Genomic DNA, 18,602 nt, shown 5'->3' with positions numbered 1-18,602 from the left:
CTTATCCAAAAACTGAAGCACGTCACTTAATTGCGTTACCACTTTTCTCAATTCTAGCACCTCATATTTACATAATTTGCAAGATTATATGAGGATGCGTTCTACATGTGATTATGATGCACCCCTACCAGTAAATGAAATTTCCGCTTCATTAGCACTTACAGTTATCTTATTCTTGAATAACATCAGTCTGACAAACATTTTTTGCTTTTAAAGAAATCAGTGTTCATTTTTGTTTTGAAAAATATAAATTCCGAGACATATGGGGCCAGATGTAAGAAGATTGCATTTTGTATTTCCTAAATACCGATTCCCTAGGAATCACTATTTAGAAAATGGAAAATGATTTGGACTCATTTTGCGATTTCCTAATATCGATTCCTACAAAGTTTCAATCGCTATTAGGGAATTGCAAATAGGAAATGCCAGTGCATTCCCACCTATGGGTAAAATTGTAAATGGTTACAATTTCTTAAATTGTGATTTCCTAATATGAATTTGCAAATTAGGAAATCCAAGTTCAAGGGTGCCTCTGGCCATAAGGCCCTCTTGGAGGAAGCCCAAAATGGGTTGTGCACATATGCCCTAAATGCATATGTGCGCTTCATGTCACATTAAAAAATGCATTTTCAAATCCATGATTTTTTATTGCACATGATTACCATTGACTTCAAGTTGATGGTAATATCATGTCCTAAATGCCCAATTTGCATTTAGGAAATGCTATGCATATGTGCTTTAGAAATAGCAAATAGAGAATCTCTTTTTTGCGATTCCTATAAATCGTAAATTGCAAACAGGCCTTTGTACATCTGAAAAGGACATTTAGCATTTCTTAATGGGTCGAAATAGTGATTCAGGCTCTTAGGAAATGCTAAATGGCTTTCTACATCTGGCCCCATGGTTTCTTGACCCCTGTTCTGGCATTATTGCCTCTGTGGGGCAGTCACTATTCGAGTATCTAGAAGTGTGTTCAGTCCACAGTTTAACATTTTGTTTTTCTTATGCCTACAGTTCAAGACCCCTTTATGGCATTTTGTACTGGAATTGTGTGAATAGTAGCACGGACAACATAAGCTCCTTTACAACCTTTATGAATGCTGAATGCGCACAAGCATGTGAAAGTGTGCAAGCATGCCTGAAAATGTAGTCAATAGCAACATTCAGATTATTGCACCCATTTTCGAAAGTTCAGATTTCGATTGAGCTTAAATTTGCCCATTTACAGTTCTGCAAAAGATGTTAAAATCCGTTGAAATGTCATAATCTGCTTTCAATGTAACTGGATAATCTAAATTCATTGTATTATTGATTTAGACTGTAACGTATGCCAGAACCAACTGTTTGGTGCTGAAGAGCAACGAAAAACTACACGGATTATCTGAACAAACTGCAGCAATTACCATACACCTCTGTGTTTCTGCAAGTGCCCAGATGTTATTCGGATTTCTTTTTAGCCTAAGAAAAAAATTCAAACAACATCCATCTCCTTGCTGTTCCTTCAAGGGCCCAGATGGTATTCAAATCTTATCCTAAGAAAAAAAATCTATCGTGTGCAAAGATCCTTTCATGGCACAGAACTGTGTGTCGTTGCCAGATTGAGGAGCCGGATACTGTTTTTGTTTAGGCTAAGAAACTATCCAATCAATCGTTTGGGTGAATGAAACAACAGATTTGGGTCCAGCTCTGACAGGTATATATTCTAGTGTGAAGTAGACTGAAGGAAATTACCATGGGTTGTGAGAAAATGTTGAAAATCTGACAAACTGCTTGTTCCGCATGTTGTCCCACCAAGATAATTGGGGTGACAGAAATCTGACACCTAGCAAAAGAAACCACCAGATGCGTACAGCTTGAAAACATGTGGTTGTGGCAGGTTTCCCTGCATCCCAGATTTGATATTTGTGACCAAAAGACATGTAGGCTAAAAAAACATTGTGCTATCAGTTGCTTACACAATTTCCCAAAAACACTGTACACAGTATATCCCATAGGGCATCATAAAGCCATAGAAAACCCATCCTTGTCGGTTACCTCATGCTCAGGAGATTCAACAGAACAAATCTGAGGATCAGCATTGGCATAAATATGTTTCTGTGCAATGAGGACTGAAGAGAATTGACTACTCTCGCAGGGATGCCCTACATCAGCCAAGCTGACCACAGTGGTGGAGGTGTTACCCAGTGGCTAGAGAGTGGACTAATTCTGTTTAACTATAGAAGGACACACAGGCCATCTTCATCCTTACCAGGCTGACCTTTAAGTGGCCGGTATATTCTGAATTGTTTTCCCTTTTTTTAAGCAGAGTGACTAACTATCCAGGTCTTGACGAAGGCCCCAGAACCCCTACTGTGTTTGACAATGGGCAGAAACATGTTGACCGTCTGCAGGGGTTATATATGGTGAAATCCCCTAGTCCACTTCCATTTTTAGCCCTAGTCCTAGAGGACCATCCAATAAAGTTTATCCGGACCTCTGGAGATCGTTTAATTTACATTTTTCTTTGCACTCTGCCCCTTACTGACCCTCTAAGATCTCTCTTTTTCAAAACACCTCAGCTCCTCCCCTTTCAGGAGTTGTAGCCCACACCAGGGACCTTGCGGTTCTGGAGTGAGGAGGGAACCCAAGGATGAGTGCGGGTTCTTGTCCTTTAAGAAGCTGTCATCTGTTAGAATTACCGAATCGCCATGATTCGGTATTTACCGATTCGGTAAATACCGAATCCTGCAAGGGTGCAGGGGGTGTCACTTTGACACCCTCTAGCACCCCAAGTAGAGGCTTGTGTGACATGTGGCACACAGACATGCCCTAAGGGCATGTCTGTGTGTCACATGGCAAAGGTGTACATGCACAGATGTGCATGTACACCTGAATTCGGTATTTTACCACCCAATTGTATTGGGTGGTAAAATACCGAATTTTGAAGGCCTGTAGCACTGTAAACAGTTCTACCTACATCTGGGATTTACCGAATCGTTAACATTACCGATTTGGTATTTTACAGAATCTGTAAATTTACAGATTCGGTAAATTTACCGATTCTGTAAAATAATGGCCCCTACATCTCAAAAACCAATTATCGGTCGGTAACGGCCGAAATCGGCCGTTACCGACCGGTAATTAGCGACCTACATCTGGCCCATGTTTTTTTGCTTGCAGATGCTTTTCAATTTTCCAAAATGCGCTGAAACCAATGTATTGTATGTGCTGTGGACACCTTGAACCCTTAGAAAACCAATACATGTCTGGTATCCCACACTCAGGAGACCAGGAGAAACAAAGCTGGGAGTCGGACTTTAGCAGGGATCAGTATCTGCTCCTTGAGGGAGTGCTGCGGGGTGGTGAGGTGGGGCAGGGAGGGGCAGGGTCAGGAGTTGTAAACCGCGGAATACGGCCGAACAGAGGTAAGTACATAAATAAATTAAACAAAATTAATTACACTGTGCATGCTGCCTCGCCAGATGGCAAAGCAGAGTGCGCAATGTAATTTGTTTTGTTTATTTATTTATGTACTTACCTCCATTCGGCTGTATTCCGTGGATTACTACCCCCCACTCTGCCCCTCCCTTGCCCTGCCTCACCGCCCCACAGCACTCCCTCCAGGAGACGCTACTGGCAGGGATATGTTCCTGCACGAAGGAGACTAGAGAAATGTGCTATGTTTTGGAAAAAAATCAACAATCTGACAAATTTCATGTTAAGCACGAGCTACCAGCCAGCCAGACAGGGTGAGAGAGGTCTGTCAACTAAAATGGAAACTTAGAATATGTAGAAACTAAACATATATGATTGCTGCACATGTTTCCTTACAGCTAAGGATGATACCTGCAGCCAAAAGACATGTAGCTTAAATTGACCTTTCAGTCGCATTTTCTTTTCAAATTTCCAAAATGCGCTGTGCCCAGTACATCACCTGTAGGGTGAACAGATATAATGTTAGGTTTTGCCAAGCTCAGGATGCCCAGCACACTAAATTTAGGGGTTAGGCTTTGGTATACATAAGAGTCCCTATAAAATGGAGACTCGAGGGAATTAACATTGTTATTAATAAAGAGTGCTAAACATCTGACAATCTTCATGTTCAATGTGATTTTCTGGCAAGCAAGTCAGAGTAAAGGAGGTCTGGCACCCAGCAACAGAATTAGAATGTGTAAATATAAAACAGAAAAGTTATAGTATGTTTCCATACTGGAGTGGTGTGGCTCACTGGTTAGAGGCGGCAGACCCAGAAGCAGAGGTCGGCCTGGGACCAGGGTTCAATTCCCGACGCGGCAGGGTGTTGGGCCAATGTCAGCGGGCTCGATAAATCTCGCCTCGGTGCCACTCTAATCATGGGTATCACTCAGCAACTCTGGGCAATAGCTTACTTAATCTCCACAACCAGCCCCATCAACGCCGGGGATGCCTGGCTTCACCTTGGAGGTGCCCAGTAGGGACCATCACACAGGGAAAGCCAGGACGGGTTCCCCAGCGTTATACAGCACCAGGAAACCTACGGGTAGCAGTGCGCTTTACAAGCTCAAATACATTACAGTCCATACAGTGCAAGAGTCATATTTATGACCTAAGATAGGTAGCATAAACTGGGATATTTGTATTGCAGTTGCTTTTCAATTTTCAAAATGCATTGCATCTAGTTTATCTCACTTAAATGAGAGACAACCCATACTTGTCTGGTACCCTGGAAATCAGGAGACCCAGAGGCACAAAGTTCAGGTCAATTTAGGTAGGCACATATTCCTACTTAAGGGAGAGTGTAGGGAATTATCATGTTTGAAAAATAAAATGCTACACATCTGTCAAATGTCATGTTCTATGCAATCTCCCGCCGGATCAATCAAGATGAAAGAAGACTGGTAACTAACATGAGAAATGTGTATATGTTAAAAATATATGGTTGTCATATCCTTACATACCTACATTGGCATTTCCCTTGCAGTTGTTTTCCATTTTCCCAAAATGCACAAACGCTTATTTATTGCCAGCGGGCACCCTGAAGCCACAGAACACCCATACATGTCTGGTACCGCCACACATAAGAAGACTAAAGAAACAAAATTGGGAGTCAAGGCTGGCCGGGGTATGTTCCTTTGTGAGGACGTCTTGTTATTTTTTTGGCAACAGACATGTTGTATCTTAAATTACAACAAATAAAACAAATACTGGTAATGTCATATTCAGATAATGAGGCCAAGAGATGGCTGACTTACCCCAATAGATTCCTTTGGTTGTACAGAATGAAAAAATATATAGTTTGTATTCTTTCCAAGTTGACATGAGTTTGATTTTGGAAATGAATAGTGTACCATGAACAGTGATTCAGACAATATTTTGAAATCTGCACTAATATCACATAATTGATTGTACATACTTTATTTCCCAGGAAAACACACACATATTTGGTGATGCCACACTTCCAATTTCTTAGTTATTGTTCCTGGATTTATGTTTAGCCATTTGAGGAAGCCATAAATATATTGAGCAAATGTGTAGAAAAAAATCAAAATGTCTCAATATGAATTTGCTGATATCCCTATACCCACGTGGATTCCTTTTGAAGGCTCCTTGACTTTTCTTTTCATAATGTAATATATATATCCAATTGTACTTTCATATCAAATAACCCTATTTTAAAATATTCCCAAAATGTATTGTATAATATATTCACTGATGGTCTAAATCCATTTCAATGTTTTTTATCTTCTACTATCTGGTATAATAAATGTCTCAAATATAAATGTAAATTATTCTATTACAAACACTGGAAGGAGAGGGAAATTATTTTTGTTCATCAATTGATTCACCAAAATTCTGTTATTCTTTTCCCTGAATTACAATTGTGCTATCATTTACCTGACACATCTCCTAATGAATTCATCTTAATTTCAACCGCCTTACAATCACAATTAGCTTCTTATAATTTCCCCAATGTCTCACCCTCACTTATTCCATCGGCACCGTTATATAGTATGTCTCAAGAGCACAGACCTAAAGCCGCTCATGTTTATAAATTATTGTTATTACATGTTACTGAAAGACCAAAATCTCTTACTGCGTGGGAAACAGACTTGTCCTTATCACTCCCTATCTCTGTTTGGGACAAATTATGGTCTAAGTATTTGAAATTCTGCCGCTGCTCGTATAACCCAATCTCTATATTTTATTTACAATAGAGCAGTTATTCCTCCTGTTTGTATATCTAAGTTTTCCCCCTCTTCACCCTTGTGCTTGTCTTGTTCTGATTACACTGGCACTTTAAGACATCAACTTTATGAATGTTTCAATGTATTGATATTTTGGAAATTTGTTTGGTCTACATGCATGAACATTTTTAAATGTGACATTACATTATCATTCCAAAATGTTTTTCTTGGTTCATCTTCACCTGATTTAGATGGCTCCACTCTTTATTGTTCAACCTTTCTATTGCATTAGCATTCAAAGTTACTTTGTCATGTTGGAAGGACAATTCCAAAGTATCTTCATTGACTTGGTGGAACTTTATTTTGTGATGAACATAGAATTCCTAATGTCTCTTTTTCAATGCTTTCCCAAAAAATGTAATCTGATCTAGTCTGACTACCATTTACATCTTATCTTCCTGCAAATGCTCCCATGCCTTAAATGCCTTTTTCTTCTTACTCTCCTACATACTCTTCAAACATGTATATCTTTTTTTTCATTGTTATTCTTTATTCTCTTTTATATTTACTTTCCTTTCCCTTTCTTTCACCTTTTTCTTTCTCTTTCCTCTATTATTTTTGCAGCTTGCATATATATTGATTGTTCATACATTATTTGTACAATGTTTTCTGCTTTGATAATGTTTTTGCTTTTTTTTCTGTGAAAATTCAATATAAAATCCTTAAATACAAAAAAATAAAGCCATCAACTTAATAGCAACATTTAATTGCATTGCAGTGTCCAGATGATGTTATGAACCATTTAAACAATCATTTCTCTGGCACAGGAAGCAATTAAATGAAACCCTTCTCTAGGACTGCCATCCTATGCACTCTGCAGTAAATAAACAAATCCAAAAACAAATGACAGGAATGTCAGGCAAGTTCAACATGACCTACATCTATGTGCACATATTATTTTTTGTGTCGCAAGCACAGAATCGTGGCTTGTAACCTGTTTCTTCTTATTTACAGCAAGCTGAATACTTCTATTGATATTGCATTTTGGATTTACATTGAAGAACAAATATTAGCCTGGATGTTAATTAGAGATAACCAGGAGTAGTACCTTGTTGTGTATGATATGTAGTCTGGTATTTTACATGTTTTTCAATAGCTTATCTTTCTTGGACCACGGATCAGAAACAAATGTTCAGAGGTACCGTGCAATATCATGTAAAACATTACTTCACAGACTTAAAGGAGGCACATATTGAAATTAATTATTCCATAACGAGTGGAATAGCCAAATATTAAGGCTAAAGTTTAAAACGAAAGTCCCAAAGTTTACAGAGCAATTAATGTTACTTTAACTGTGGTATATATTATTTGCTAATCATTTCACATGCTACTGTTCCAGTTGTCAATTTCTCCAATGATTTTAAATTATGCTTTTCAGTGTTTGCTCATGTTCACCAAAGCCTGTCTTCATCCAAGCTGCTAATGAGCTACTACTAACCGGTTGTGGACAGATTGCAGATGTGAAGCACTTTTACAGCTAGAGTTGCTTTGCTTCCAGTGAAATATGCTCTTTCATGCTCCGAGAAATGCATTCCATTCGCCTCTGATTTAGCACAAATTGCACCCCAGAGATGTCACAAAAAGTGTTAAAAGTCATCTTCTGTCATGAGCTCTATACTCTATTTTACAGATTGAAATACACTGGCAATTGTTCCCTTTCCGTTTTATCTTTATCTCTTTCTTGCTGGGTTTTTAAGAATTTCAAACTTAACGACAAATATTCGCCACTAAAGTACAATATATAATTTATCGCCATAAATATTAACAGTGGATATAGTATTTAGGAGCTTGACTAACCCATTAAGCTTCATAATAATGCACGTTCTACTTCCACTCTCTAAAGGTTGGCCATCAGCTGGGCCACTGGAACTATACGGCAGAAGGTCCCAAACTATGGGGCAGGGTTCACTAAATTAGGAGGCAAGAAAACATTCTTAGGGGCATATTTACATGTTCTGGTGCATCTCTGCAAATCAGCAGTGATGCACCTGAACAGATGGGTCATGCAATTCCCTCCTTCCGTCACCACAGATGCGCCGCATCTTGTGGCGTATTGGCGGCGCAGTGCTGGAGTCGCGTCGCAACCCATACTCAACGTGGTGCGTCACTCCTTACGCCTGCTTCAAGAAGGTGTAAAGATTTGACGCAGTAGTGTCATAAAACTGACTCAGTGAAATCTTGTAGATTTCACTGCGTCAGTTTTACGGGGCTTTCCTGCGTGGGAACGCCCACCCTGCGACAGAACGCCCAGATGAAACCTGACGCAGGTTTCATGTGGCGCAGGGCTATACAATGTGACGCATCTGCCTAGATGCGTCACGTTGTAAATAAGTCGCAACGTGGCGCATTGTTTATGCCGCCGCTGCCTCACAAAAGTGACGCAACGGCGGCGTAAAAGTGTCGCAAGGGGCTTGTAAATCTGCCCCTTAATATTTTGTGATGAATTTTACTTGTTTCGTTTTTCATTCTTTTCACATGTAACAGAATATGGGTAAATACTTCAACGTCTTAGTGCTAGTTTATCACCCATTCTCAGTTTGACAACACATGCTATCATGTTTTAGTAACTTTTGATCAGTTTGAACTAAAAAGAAAGGTCTTTTTTAAAAAGAAAATCTGTAAATTATGCAGTTAAGGGACAAAACTGGCAAACCGGTAATTATGATGAAAATTCAGTGTCTGCAGATCAAGAAATTCCAAAGGGCCCTTGCCATTATGCCTACTCTAACAATGTAAAATGCCTACACCCATCGCCTGGTGGGTGGGGGACATGAGAGAGGTCCTATAGCACCACCAAAAATAGGTGTAAATTACTCTACAAGTAACTTTGCACCTAAACCTCTTGATGTGTCACCTAACAAAATATCTCCCATGTTAACAATTCGCAAAGTAACTCTTGCAATAAAACTTCCAAAATGATGATTTTCATACCAAATGTCCCAAAATGTCTTATAATTAACCACCATGAACAACGTTTACAGAATGCTTAGCTCCAATAAATTATGACAAAAAACATCCCCCTTGTTAATAATACATCTCTGACAAATGTGCTAGGAACGTCACGATTTCTGTCATAGTACCACTAAAAGGACTTATCTGGATGTCCCAGCATCCAGCTCAAGAGGAAGTAATGTCACGGTATTTTCCTATATCCATCAGTTCTGGAAGTAACATCAATGGTTTGACACCATTACCATCTTAAAAAGAAGAATCCAGGCACCAGGCTTAATTTCCCAGCATCCATGTCAATAAGAACACATCTCTGACTTGTATGTACTACATCCTTTGCATTGGAGGTGACTAACCTGTATGCCAGCCTCAGCATTCTTACCAAAACCACCTTCCCGTAAAAGCAGACTTTATTTTCCAGTATAAATCTTAACAAAGATACCTCCAGATTTTCCAGCATCTAACTCAACAGGAAGTGACATCGCTGCATTTCCCATCATTGAGCTGTAAAGAAATTAACATTACAACATTCTGTGATGTTTCACAGCCTCCAAAGGCTTGCCTTATGGGATCCCTCTCCCTCAAAAACGCTATCAACCACCAACTCACAGAATACTTCATAAACAATGATTTTCTGGATGCATCTCATTCCACATTCTGCATGGAATCACAGCACTGAAACTGCCCTAATCCTACCAGCCTGGGGGGAGGCGGCTGCCCTGATCCTTTTTGAACTTTTAGCAGCACCACACCCTCAAATGGATTGCATCCTTCCTTACCAGAAGCACACAGAGAATCCACCTTCCACTAGCCACCTAAGAGCCAAAGAACATAATCTGCGGTATCCCTCAAAGTTCATCTCTCAGCCCTACTCTAGTCAATGAATACATGACCCACCTAGCCAACATCATGAGACAATACGGACTGCACATTATCTCCTATGCAAGCAACACCCAGTTAATTCTCTATCTATCAGAAGAAAAGGGCCAACTTTCACCCGTGCATGACCAGCATTGACGACTGGATGCTAAACAACTGCATCAAACTCAACTCAGACAAGACCGAAGTACTGATTTTCGGGAACAGCACGTCCCCGTGAAATGACTCCTGGTGGTCTGCTGAATATGGACCTTCTCCCATCCAGATGGACCACGCCTGGAATGTTGATATCATACTGGACAGCAAACTCACCATGATGAGCAAGATCAATGCACTCTTCTGTCTGCTCCCTCATGCTGTGTATACTCTGTAAGATATTCAAGTAGCTCCCAGTCTTAACCAGAGGCACCGTCACTGGAGCCCATGTCACCAGTAAGTATGGGCGAAATTTGGGAATTCACGGTCTGCGAATTCGTGCTAAAGCGAACTCGCAATTTGCAAAATCCGCGAATTCGTGCAAATTTGCGAATTTGTTTTTTTTACGCGTTCGCAGGGGTTTTTGCCAGTTTGCGAGGGTTTTTTACAAGTTCGGAAACGCAAACTTACTTGTGTGGTCGCAACGGTCGTGACCATATTGTTTCTACGTGTCCAGTCTGTTTGCGACCCTGTGGCTCATCGCCGCCACTCTCCGGTTCATCACTGCCACCCTCTGGTTCACCAATGCCACCCTCTGGTTCATCACTATCACCCGTTGGTTCACCACTGCCACCCTCTGGTTCATCACAGCACCCTCTGGTTCACCCCTGCCACTAACTGGTTCACCACTGGCACTCTCTGGTTCACCGCTGTCACCTTCTGGTTCACCACTGCCACCCTCTGGTTCAAGACTGCCACCCTCTGGTTGATCACTGCCATCCTATGGTTCATCACAGCACCCTCTGGTTCGCCACTGCCACCCTCTGGATCCTCACTGCCACCCTTTAGTTCATCACTGCCACCCTCTAGTTTTCCACTGCCACCCTCTGGTTCGCCACTGCCACCCTCTGAATCATCACTGCTACCCTCTTGTTCATCACTGCCACCCTCTGGTTCATCACTGCCACCCTCTGGTTTGCCACTGCCACCCTCTGGATCATCACTGCCACCCTTTGGTTCACCACTGCCACCCTCTGGTTCATCACAGCACCCTCTGGTTCACCCCTGCCACTAATTGGTTCACCACTGGCACTCTCTGGTTCACCGCTGTCACCCTCTGGTTCACCACTACCACCCTCTGTTTCACCACTGCCACCTTCTGGTTCATCACAGCACCCTCTGGTTCACCACTGCCACCCTCTGGTTCAAGACTGCCACCCTCTGGTTGATCACTGCCATCCTCTGGTTCATCACAGCACCCTCTGGTTCACCACTGCCACCCTCTGGATCCTCACTGCCATCCTTTGGTTCATCACTGCCACCCTCTAGTTTTCCACTGCCACCCTCTGGTTCGCCACTGCCACCCTCTGGATCATCACTGCCACCCTCTGGTTCATTACTGCCACCCTCTGGTTCGCCACTGCCACCCTCTGAATCATCACTGCCACCCTCTTGTTCATCACTGCCACCCTCTGGTTCATCACTGCCACCCTCTGGTTTGCCACTGCCACCCTCTGGATCATCACTGCCACCCTCTGGTTTGCCACTGCCACCCTCTGGATCATCACTGCCACCCTCTGGTTCATCACTACCACCCTCTGGTTTGCCACTGCCACCCTCTGGATCATCACTGCCACCCTTTGGTTCACCACTGCCACCATCTGGTTCATCACAGCACCCTCTGGTTCACCACTGCCACTCTCTGGTTCACCACTGTCACTCTCTGGTTCACCACTGTCACCCTCTGGATCACCACTACCACCCTCTGGTTCACCAATACCACCCTCTGGTTCAACACTGCTACCCTCTGGTTGATCACTGCCATCCTCTGGTTCATCACAGCACCCTCTGGTCCACCACTGCCACCCTCTGGATAATCACTGGCACCCTCTGGTTCATCACTGCCACCCTCTGGTTTTGCCACCGCCACCCTCTGGTTCATTACTGCCACCCTCTGGTTCATCACTGCCACCCTCTGGTTCATCACTGCTATCCTCTGGTTTATCACCTTGGGGTTCACCACTGCCACCCTCTGGTTCATCACTGCCACCCTCTGGTTCATCACAGCACCCTCTGGTTCACCACTGCCACCCTCTGGATCATCACTGCCACCCTCTGGTTCATCACTGCCACCCTCTGGTTTGCCAGTGCCACCCTCTGGATCATCACTGCCACCCTCTGGTTCACCAGTGCCACCCTCTGGTTCATCACTGCCACCCTCTGGTTGATCACTGCCACCCTCTGGTTCAAGGCTGCCACCCTCTGGTTGATCACTGCCATCCTCTGGTTCATCCCTGCCACCCTCTGGTTCATCACTGCCACCCTCTGGTTCGGCACTGCCACCCTCTGGTTCACCAGTGCCACCCTCTGGTTCATCACTGCCACCCTCTGGTTCATCACTGCCACCCTCTGGTTGATCACTGCCATCCTCTGGTTCATCACAGCACCCTCTGGTTCACCACTGCCACCCTCTGGATCATCACTGCCACCCTCTGGTTCATCCCTGCCACCCACTGGTTCATCACTGCCACCCTCTGGTTCCGCGAAGTTACCCATGCGGTCGTACATGGGCGTGGGCATATTGTGCGCGTTGCGTATTTCCGGTTCCGGGCGCTATTGGCAATCTCGCGTTGTGTGCGGTGTGCTATTACGAGTTCGCCTGTGTTTTTGCATGCTTGCGGGGAAAATATCGCGCAAACTTACCCACGCTGTCCTCTATGGGCGCGCTCATCTTGTTTTTCATTCATTGCTATGGTTTCTGGGCATGCCACATTTCTATCCATCTTACATCTTTGTAATCCTATGTTTTCCTGAACTTTGTTTTGCTTTTTTTTGCTTATTATCTAATTTCCTACATATATATTTTGTGTTTTTTTAACTTTTTGTTACTTTATGACCTACTTTATTTCTTTCGCTATCTCTCTTATTTTTTTTCACACCTATTCTTCTATCCTTTTTCTTGTGCCCAGGACCATGGCAAAGGGAGCCGACAAGGGCAAGGGGAAGGGCCCAGCACCCCGTACCCGGCTCCCTTGCGGGCGTTTGAGGGAGGAGATAGTCCAGGCCAGGGAGATCTTCTCTGCCATGGAGGTGGCCGCCTTGATGGTTTTTGTCCAATTCCACCTCCCTAAGACCGTGGCAGCAGGTGGGTGGATTGCTTCCGGTTACGGGCTCTGGGAGCGTCGCCAGCTGTGGGAGAAGGTGTGCCGGCGCATGTGGAAGGAGTCTGGGGTCTAGCGCACCTACCAGCACCGGTGGACTGACATCCTGGACCGGGAGCATGACATGCTCGACCTGCTAGGATTGGAGATCCCTGGCCTTGGTAAGTAGCTATTTAATAACTACTTTTTTTTCTTCTTCTCTGTTATATAGCTAATCTATTTCTTTCCTGAAGAGTACGAATTCTGCTTATTTTATTACATTGCAGGTATATTAATCTTTAAATAGCTTCTGTCATTACAGGTGCTCGCCTGGTTATTGGCGTTGCTACTATGCTTACTTGTTTGCAACTTTGTACTCATTTGAGAGCATTACTGTGTAATGGTAGGGACAGTAGACTCAAGTCTAGTCCTTCTTTGAACTCCTGCTGCTGCCACTTTGAAGAGATAATGATGGATTGATACGTTGCGTATATTATTTATTACTTGTTATAGGACATTTGTTAGTGGTCTGCAATCATGATGACGGACTGTGTCTGTCACGCGACATCTCGTGCTGCTGAGTGATGGCAGTCGTAGTAGAACCTTTTTGTTGTTGGTGTAGTTAGTTAATTACATAACTTTCCTATTAGATGGTCTGCAAATCCTGCAATACTGTACTACTATCCTCCTAGTTGACCAGATCAGATGCAATTGTTAATTTGTTTCCCCAACATAATTTTAGATTGTGTTTAAAGAAATCAAATATTTCTCAAAAAGCAATCATCCATGTTGTGTTTCTTTATTTCATGTTCACCAGAAGCACCCAGGGGCAAGGCGGCGACGGCGACTCAGACTCAGACTCCGGTGAAAGAAGGTGGACAGGATCAGTACCTTGCAGGCTCTTCTGCTGGCCCCAGTAAGTTGTTCTATTGTTATATTAATACTTATACTTCCCTAACTTTTACAGCTCCTATTCATTAAAAACTGTTTCCTAATAATTCTATGTTTTACCAAATAGTCTTTGATCTTCTTCTATTGTACACTACTTTCTACTTTCTTATCCTGCCTATACCATCACACTCTCTGCTACTACTATTTATGATTATGAGTCGGTCTGTAAAGGTAGCTAAGTTTGCCCAGTCGGCAAACAGTGTGAAACAAAACTCTGATCCAGCAATAGCTCTAGGCACTGAGTGCAGTCGTCAGGGTTGCCCTTGATGTCTATTCCAGTCTTCTTAATGTAAGTGCTTTGCCAATTTCCAACATCAAAATGTCATTGTTTACACCAAATAAAAGGTAGCAGTTGCTTTTTGATTTGAGAGAAGCACATACCATACCGCTAGTGTTTCAGGGATTATTCTGCACACAAAGAAGTATGGACAAGAGGAATAGGACATTGTTGATGATTGGTGCAGTTCGACTTTGGACATAGCTCAGTCCGAACAGAAGTTGAACCCCCAATCCCCTGACCGACTATCTAGTGTGTCTGACCAATGATTTTATGACCCAGAAGAACAGAAGAAGACTACCGCCGAGTCCCGGCCTATCTGAGTCACTGAAACATGACTGTCAAGTGCAGTAGTTCAAACCCTTCCGCTCACTCAGTTGTGAACAAAAACCACACAGTGTTTGTTAGTTTTAAAGTTTTATTTTCAATTAAGAAATGAAAACATTATTTCTTCTTTTTTAATACTGTAGTATTCGGAGCAAGCAATGGTGAAGGATGAAGACGGCATTAAAGTTTAAACAACATTCCCATGAATTAAGTTACTATGACTCAAACTTAATATTAGTTAACAGACACATGAAATTATTAGAATAACTGTGCGGGAGCCCCCACCTTCTTTAAAGTACTTAAAGTACTGCTGGTGATGACTTACTAGTAGTTGGTGAGTCGTCTGGCAGAAGGGCAATGGAATCTTCTTTCTGTAATGAGAAAAATGGTGCACATTAAGCAAGCATTCATCAGTTGTCATAAGAAGAAGTGTAGCATTTAATGGAATAAGCATATAAAAGGTTAACACTTCCTCCCCAAAATCGTTACTTTTTTTCAATCCCAGTAATAAAAAATGTGTTATGTAACATTTTTTTCTATTACGAGATAAAATAGGGGGTTGTGTATGGCATCTGAAAATATTACATGTTTTGCCTAGACGTCACAACATCTGATGCGACACAGATGAGCACCAGTGCCGGGGCCAGCAGTGTGGAGATGTCTACTCTGGATGCGGCGGCGCCAACCGGAGGAGCTGGGGGGAAGACTCAGTGGCGGCGGACGGTGGTAAGTTATTATACTCCTTACTCATAGAAATGTTTTTGAGTAGGCTCGCAAAGGAGTGTATGATGTACTGTACAGTAGTACACAGTACACTAGTATAAGTAGACTGTACTGTTAAGAACAGTTACTAATATAGAACTACTTTTTGAGCTACTATCACGGAGAAGACAGTCAACCTTGACTTGTAATAGCATTAGCTACGGTACTTCTCGGGTAACCAATGGCCCCCTCTATTTCACTTCAACTCAGCTGGCAAATTTTTATTGTGAAGCCAAGTCATATCAGATGTAGTTTAGGGATGTGAAGAACGAAAAGTTAAAAAAGAATGAAACGAAGGACGAGCGAGTCTTAATATTTATGACTGTAAAGAATGGTTTTGTTGAATGCAATTCAAGATAAGAAGACGGCGGTTTCCAAAATATAATGAAAAGGGTGTTAGTTCGTTGTTGACAAAAAGAAATTTTGGTACATTTCAGACATTAAGAAGAATCATAGACATACTTTGGAAGCCTGGATGTTATCTTCTTTATCCTCATCGATAGCGGAGGTGTATGATGTAGTAGAGCAGACGCTGAGTGGATGAAGTATGGCAAGCGGCAGTGCCACCCATATAGAAAAGTAAGACATTCCTATCCCCACCTGCATGTACTGCTTAAAGTACTGCGAGTCTGCATCATCATGGCCTGTGTCTGTTACTTCTTGGGTGAAATCTGAGTAAGCTGCCATCATGGCGGCTACCACAAGTTCACGTACCAGTAATTTCTTTTGCAACACAAGAGAAAAAAAGTAAAAAAGGCATTTTTCTAGTACTCTCTGACTATGTATGCAGTAGTGAGTCCACCCATAGTGATGCTAGTTGAATTCCTGAAACTCCCAGTACTGTCACAGGCTTACAAAGGCAGCGGAAAGATACATGCCAAAATGTTATACTGTGTTTGCTACTTGCTGGTGTTACTGATGCTTGGGTTACTGAGTGTCAACTTTCCTTGAATTATTTTGACTTTATGTTAAAGACTATTGGCTACAGTATTTTTCTTTCTTTCTTCATAGATGCTACTCCAAAAAAGCTCACCCGCAAGGAGTTGGCTGTCCGGGCCAGGGCCCGTAAGCTGGAGGCTATTTGTGCCGAGTATCGGCGGTTGTGGGCTCGGGACACATCAACCAGTACATCCTCCTCCACTGTCCCGGGTCCACCAGCCACAAGCCTCCAGCCATACAGAGACGTGGCCCGACAGCCTCCTGCCGCCGCCGCACAGCAGCAAAAACAACAGCTGCCCCCACCAGAGCCTGGATGGCACATGTGCGCCGTCTCTGAAAGCGAGTGGACTACCTGGAGCAGTTGGGCGAAAAACATCAGCGCCAGCTCCGGGACCTCCGCAAAGAGCTGCGGTACGTGCAGCACCAGCTGTCCACACTACGCCACCGGAGGATGTGACTGTCCCATGCCCCTTTTTTAAAGACTGTTGGGGCGGGGTGAGAATTGGGTTTTTGCAAAAGGGGACTTTTTGATTTTTGGACATTGGTTTGGTTAGTGAGAGGGGGTGAGTTGGGGTAATTTATTTCATCTTTGTGACAACAACATCCATAATTTATATTTCTAAATAATTATATTTTTCATACCAAAACACAGTATACGCTCTCATATTATTTTGTGTGGGGGTTGGCGGTGGTTACTGGACGTTTGGTTTTTCAAACTTACCAGCATGAATGAAACATCTTGTCCTGAAATGTACCACAATGCAAGTAACCGAGTTAGTCAATTCATTAGCCCTACTACTGTACTTTACTAGTAGTACTGTCAGTCTCTGCTCTCCTCCCAACTTAGTCCTAGCCTGGTATTCTACTACCTCTCCAATATGCTTATCTTACCTGTGATTTGTGAATCACAGTTGGTGAATAAGGTTGGTTGTTGACTTGAATCCTCGACGGATGCAATATCATTGTTGTGCTGGTAGCAGTAGTGGTACACACTGGCAGTATCACCAAAAAAGGAAATGAAACATTGAGTGGGCTGACGGTAGCATGAGAAACAGTACATTAGATAGTACGGTGGAGAACAGTGCCCTAATTTGTAGCCTAAGCAGTGTTAAATTCATGTAAATATAAGTAGTAGTTGCGTGGAGTTGGACTGCTATAAGAAATTAATGCAAAGGACACGTCATCAACGTAACGTAAGCATTAAGCATTTGATTGTTCACGTCGTGTAGGAGGAGGATGTTCTTATCAATCCACAATGGCACACATGAACTTCTGATTGTAATGATTTTGGCTGCTTTGACCTTATCCTCCCCAGCAAGTGTGTGGAATTTATTGTTGTTGTCAGTCACACCACAATGAAATACCACACAACCCGGGGGAAGAGGGTTAGTGTTTGAAAATTGGATGGGAATGTTTTTTTTTGGGAAAGTTTGGTAGAGAGGAAAAAAAACACAGCATGGACAGTCAAACAACAAATGAAGAGAAACAAATCTTTGGATTTGAAGATATTGATTAATCTTTAAAAGGACATAAAGGAAGTGCACTACTGAATGCCAGAAGTTGTTTACTAAATGGATGGTTAGGGTACTGCAAAGTAGCACTACTACCTACTGCAACTTACTAGTAACTACGAAGAAACACGTTGAGAGTACAGGGCAGCAGTCATTACGCAATTTCACTTGCCTCTCTGCCCTCAGAGAGAAAAAACACTTACTGGTAGATGCATCAAAGTTATGTTTTGCGAGTCCTTAATAGCGAATTTTAAGGAATCGCTATTAAAGACTCGCAAAACGGGATGCATGTAGGAATCGCAATGTTATTAGCGATTCCTACAGATTCTTTATTAGCGATTCGGTAATAGCTAATCGCTAATAAGGAATGGCTTTCCCATTCATTCCTATGGGCCTAAAGGAATGAATGGGAAAGCCATTCCTTAATAGCGATTAGCTATTACCGAATCGCTAATGTTCCGCTATTTCAAGGGTGCCAGGGTGTCCAAAGGACACCCTGTTCCACCCCTGAAATGGACCTGTGCTTAAA

The sequence above is a fragment of the Lissotriton vulgaris genome, chromosome 4_1 (assembly GCF_964263255.1).
Source record: "Lissotriton vulgaris chromosome 4_1, aLisVul1.2, whole genome shotgun sequence".
NCBI lineage: Eukaryota > Metazoa > Chordata > Amphibia > Caudata > Salamandridae > Lissotriton > Lissotriton vulgaris.
Note: the sequence above shows the minus strand (reverse complement) of the source record.